This window comes from Pelophylax lessonae (genome assembly GCF_965119305.1).
Source record: "Pelophylax lessonae genome assembly, chromosome: 2".
NCBI lineage: Eukaryota > Metazoa > Chordata > Amphibia > Anura > Ranidae > Pelophylax > Pelophylax lessonae.
In genome coordinates this window covers 711,221,104-711,227,331 of record NC_138769.1, presented here as the reverse complement: position 1 = coordinate 711,227,331, position 6,228 = coordinate 711,221,104, and positions in this window count along the sequence as shown.

Here is a 6,228-nt window from a genome sequence, read left to right as displayed (position 1 = left end):
TCTCTCTCCAGCTCCTCCCCTCCAACTACTCTCTCTCCAGCTCCTCCCCATCACCTCATCTGCTCGGCCAACAGGGTAAGAGTCCTGACCTCTCATATCCCAACAACTAATTGAACCCCCTACTGCCAGGTTTTCCCTTCCACCCTGTCATATATGCCCTATGCTTATCATTTCCTTCAAGCTCCGGGCATGTCTCGAACAGTCTACAGCAGGATTCCCAAACTGGGGGCCCTGCAGTTGTTCAGGAACTACAATTCCCATCATGCCTAGTCATGTCTGTGAATGTCAGACTTTTACAATGCCTCATGGGATGCGATGTTCTTTAATAGCTGCAGGGCCGTAGTTTGGGAATCCCTGGTCTACAGTATACCATGTCTGTGTAACGTGTTTTAAAACAACTACTGGTAGTCTCCACTGGAATTCCATGTAACACTGGAGCAGAACTGGAAGATGGACGCAGGCTGTTGGAACTGTATTAAAAAAAAAAAAAACACAACCTTCAACATAATGGTAACCCCCGTGAACCCATCATTTGGCTATTCATTGTTACTGTTGTTATATCCTAAGTTGAGCGTTAGATGGCTACTATTGTCTTATCTGTGGTTATGCTTTGAGCCGCCGTTGGGCGACTTTACTTGTACTCTTGATTGTATTCCAATTATTCTCTGTTAATATACTTTTTTCTCAATAAAATGTTAATGGAAAAAAAAAAAAACCTTCATAGCTGGATCAACGGGTAATATTTTAACGAAAGCTACAGATTTCGATTTTTAAAATTAAAATGGACATTTTTTTTTTTTAATACACAATTTTTTTTCCCCCAGGTGGTCTCCTTCAGATGGGTGGTTGGGGTGTAGTATTAACAGGCAGGCTGAGTCTTGGTTCAGCTGTCCACTTGAATTGGAAGAAAAACAGCCGGAGAGGGCTGTACGAGTTTTGATTCAGAGTTTGACAAGCACTACCTTCTGTCATGCTTGCCCATAGAGTTTAATGGGACCACAACCACGTGCAATGCAAGCAGTTTGGCACGGTAGTGTTGGCATTGCAGGCTTACTGTAAATTCAGCAGTGAGCAGGCCACCTCACCACCTGTCAAATGCTCTCTGAAAAGTGACCTGAACTCTGGTCTCACTTTAGAGGGCACCACAGTCCACCGCAAATGTGAAGGAGCCCTAATAAAAGTAGTTCAAGAGTGTCCATTAAACATCTTCAGTAGTATTTGAAGTGTTACTAAACCCAGGAGCCTGCATTCACTATATTTGGTCTCCCACAGTACACGAAAATGCAATTATTTTAGTAAATCTAAACTGCTAAATACCTTTTCTCCTCAGCAGTATATAGCAGTCTTGTGACTTCTATCAGGGTCTGGTTAAAGCTTGTAGGAAGAGTTTTTATTCTCCTCTGACTGTCCTATGAGGCTGCAGGACCCCTGGCCCTCTCTCTGGACCAGGGGAGGACTGGGCCAGGGGGGCAATTGCCCCCAGGGCCACTCTGATGCCCCGTAAAAAGGCTGCACCGCTTCTGCCACAGACATGCCTAAAGGACTCCTGGTGGAGAGAAGTAAAAAGTCCCCACCACTGACCTACTGAGTGTGGACTGAAGACAAGTACAAAGCTCAGGCCTTCCTTCCAGCATGGTTTAAACTGTGTCTGAGCAGAGGCTGATTCCATGCCACACTAGAGACCCTTCTGCCCCAGCCAGCCCCATTCAAGCTGTCCCAGCTTCCCCCACCCAAACCCTGTTGGCCAGGTCAGAAACCGGGATTCAGACAGTAGGTAGAGAGTATCTTGAACAGGGCTTCAGCTTGGAATGGGGGTCAGGGGGAGGATTGGGAGGGGGGTAAGGGAGAGTATGAGGGGGGCTGAGTCGCTGCACCATTGGCCTCTGGTTTTTACTTGCCCCCTGGGCTGAAAGTTACCAGTCTGCCCCTGCTCTGGACAGTCCCGATTGGCCCTCTGCTGATCACATGCACCCTCCCAAGGAAAAAAAAAAAAAATTCTCTAGCATTACACACCAAACTGAGCATGTGCAGAGTGACTCCTAATGCTCGGTCTTATTAGGAGATGGATTGGGGACAGTGGAAGAAGGGAAGGATCAGAGAAGACAGGGTCAAAACAGCCTTTTTACACAATGTGGAGGATTAACCCCTTCCACAGTGAGTATAACAAGCATGCTTTACTCCATTTAAAGACTGATTTTTACTGTTGTGGGATTAGTAACACTTTACTTTTTAGAATATAAACACCAAGAGTACATTGCCTATTTCTCAGCTCTGCAGGCATAAATGTTATATATGTCAGCTCTACTTTTATTCCATGTGTCCTAATGAGGTTTCCCTTAATTTATACCAGTAAGTAGAGTATGAGTGTAGAAGGGTTGGTGTCCTAATAGTATGGAAACTTCTAGGGGTTTTGGGGGTGCATTGTGGCTAAGACATATGTAATAGTGAGAGCTGAGCTTGCGCCCATTAGTTGTGGTCATTGCTGGGTGGTTTGTTTGATCTAGGCAATTCTGCGTATGGGTTGCAAGCACCAAGAGATGCAGCTGATTAAAATTTCAGAAGTATGTCAATATATTCGATTTGAACGATAAGTTTACATCTACTTTAATTCAAAGTATATTAAAAAAGAATAGCGCGCAAATGCAAAAGAAATTACTACCAAATCTGAAGAGAGTCCATAAATAAAAATGGGGGTTTGGTCCCACCATATGGCCATATCGTGCTCAAGCCCACTTTGACGCAGTAGTGGGCTTGAGCACGATATGGCCATATGGTGGGACCAAACCCCCATTTTTATTTATGGACTCTCTTCAGATTTGGTAGTAATTTCTTTTGCATTTGCGCGCTATTCTTTTTTAATATACATGTCTTTTGGTTCATAGCTGCAGCAGCTTTGGAAATACATGGGTATGCTCCCCCAAATTTTTTGCCTGTTTAATTCAAAGTATGCACAGTAGTGAATAGGAAGCATAATCATGCAGGCAGCAACTGAATAGCGGGGGGAAAGAAGAGACTTAAATAACTACAAGCCTAGTAAACATGGAATTGCGGTAAATGCAATTCGGACTCTACATTTATTTTCTTCAAAACTTCAGCTTCTTTGATTTTTTCCAAAAAAATAATAATTGCTGTAAAAATAAAAATCCTACCTAGATGTTCTGCCTCCTGAAAGATATTATTTAAAGCGGAATTCCACTTTTGTGGGGAGAAAAAAAACATTCCCCTCTGAGTGATCTCTGTACATTGCAAGGATTAGAACAACCTTTGTTGCAGATTCCTACCTTTTGTTATTCTGAAGAAATCCCTGTTTGTCTATTGGGAGGGGTTTCATAATTATCAATCAGCTGTTCAGCTGCAGAGCACTAATAAGAGAAATCTGCTGTGTCTGCATCCCTTTAGACGTGTTCCTATTGGGAGTATCTCACCAAAAATGACATTATTGTTGCAGGGGATGCCAGAAATCTGACTTTTATCTTAGTGCAGACTTCTGGGAAAATTGGTGAGCCAATCACACAAGCAGGAAATGATGTTTCTGGGGGTGTGGTCAGTATACATTCTGTGTACAGAACAGCTCCAGGCGGCCATATTGTATTTTCAGAAAATTGCAGCAGATGCAGATTGAAAAGGAAAGGTCATTTTTAATAACATTTAATTACAATATGATTTGTGTCACACTTGTATACGCTATATTATTTTTTCTTTATTTGCTATTTTCTTCCCCACAAAAGTGGAGTTACCCTTTAAGTCGCTTTGCCTGCAATATCAGATTTACCACAAGTTGAAGCCAGTAGTAAATTTACAGTTTTGCAGAACCTAGAAAACTGTTCACCTTTATTAAAACTTCCCCATCATTCTTCAGTCCAAGGAAAGGAGCCAGATGCACCATGGGAGCTCAGACTCCAACTTAGAGACTAAAAAGAAGGAACCAGCTATCAGAGCACATGTTGGACTAAAACTTGCATCCTCTAAATGCAGCATCGTTGTTGAGAATTACTTATCCTCATCTACAGCCTAGCTTCTTCATTGTATTTCTGTAGATTTCATATATTGATTTTTTTATGCATCTGTATTTGTTTTTTCCTCTCTCAATAGCTTCACCCCCACCCTGCTTTGTTAACGACTTTAACTCCAGCTGCCACAGATGTACTGCGGCAGGCTGGCGCTCCCAGGCAAACCGCTGTACATGTACGGCGCTCGCCTGGGGAGGAGCTAGCGGGCCATCGCGTGCCCCGGCTCTTCAGAGGGGAAGCCAATGCGGGTGGCACTGATGGCTGCAGGCCACTCGCAATCTCCCACCGCCGACAGAGAAGGACGGACGGCTGATGTAAACACAGCCGTCCGTACTTCTCGCTGAAGTTGTCACAGATGTCATGTGATCCTGCTATATAGGATCACATGTCTCTGTGATGACTTCACAAGCCCCGCCCCTCCAGTTAGAATCACGCCCCTAGGGTCACATTTAACCCCTTGATCACCAGTACTCTTAAGCCCTTCCCTGCAAGTGTCATTTTTACAGTAACAGTGCATATTTATAGCACTGATTACTGTAGTAATGTCGCTGGTACCCCCAAAAGGGTCAAAAATGTTAGTTAGGAGTCCGATCTGTCCGCCGCAATGGCGCAGTCCCGCAAAAAAAAAAAAAAAAAAACAACAATAAAAATTACATAAATCTTTCCCGTAGTTAGTAAACGCAATAACATTTGCGCAAACCAATCAAAATATGCTTATTACGATGTTTTTTACCAAAAATATGTAGCAGAAAACAAAAAGGGCCTAAAATGTTAAAGTTTGATTTGTACATTTTTTTTTTTTTTTTGAGAATTTCATATAAAAGAATGTGAAAAATAGTTATTTTTCTCAAAATTGTCGCTCTTTTTTTTGTTTATAGTGCAAAAAAAAAAACAAAAAAAAAAAAACGCACAGGTAATCAGGTACCACCAAAAGAAAGCTCTATTTGCGGGGAAAAAAAAAAAAAGACATCAATTTTGTTTGGGTACAGCATCGCAAGACCGCGCAATTGTCCGTTAAAGTCACGCAGTGCGGAATCGCAAAATAGGGCCTGGTCATTGAGCAGCCAAATCCTCCGGTCTGAAAGTGGTTAATAAAGCTTTAACCACTTGCCGATCTGCCGCTGCAGTTATGGAACTTTTCCACTGCAAGTACCGGCTTGGCTCCACTCGGCCCTGCTTGGCTCTGTTTGGTTTTCCACTGCTGGTACCGCATGGTACGGTGTTGGAAAGGTTTGGTACGGTTTGCTTTTCCACTAAAGTAAAGAGGGTGGGATAACAACGATTCTCTGACCAATCAGTGGCTAGTAGTGACAAACAGTCAAGGCTGCATGCAAAGGATTGTGGAATATGGTACCGGTACGGCCCTCTTGGAACCACTACTTAGGTGGTACTGTTTAAGAGAGCCATACCGTTCGGTTCCATGTAGTAGAAAAGCACCACCGTACTGAACCATTCCAACACCGTACCATGCGGTAACATGCAGTGGAAAAGCACAAAAGCGAGCCGAACAGTTCGGTTCCATGTAGTGGAAAAGCGCCATTATATAATGGCAGGTTCCCACCAATCGCCGTGCCTGTGTGGCAGTTCACGGGAGCAAACCTGCGGGCGTGCGCCCGTTCGCCAGCGGGGAAGCCGATCCACTGGACCGGTGGCTGCAATTGCCGCCAGGCACCTGCAAATTGCTCCCCGTGGAGACAGAACAGCGGTCTGCTGTTATAAATACAACAGACAGTTGTTCTCTCCGCTATCAACACAGAGCACCTGTGTTCCTGGTTCACTGCCATATAATATAAAATATAAATAAATAAAAATGACAAATCTTTTCCCCAGTTTGTAGACACGATAACTTTTGCACAAACCACTCAAAATACGCTTATTGGGATTTTTTTTCTTTAACCAAAAAAATAAATAAAATAAATATGTAGCAGAATACAAATTGGCCTAAAATGCTGAAAAAATAGATTTTTACATTTTTTTTTTGGGGGGGGGGGGGGGGGTGATGTTATATAGCAGAACGTGAAAGTTTAGGTTTTGTTTTTTTTTCCAGAATTGTCGTTTTTTTTGGTTTATAGCGCATTAAAAAAAAAAAAAAAAAACCCCGCACAGGCGATCAGATAGCACCAAAAGAAAGCTCCATTTGTGGGGAAAAAGGACATTTGATTTTATTTGGGTACAGCGTCACACGACCACGCAATTGTCCTTTAAATATCAGTGCCGA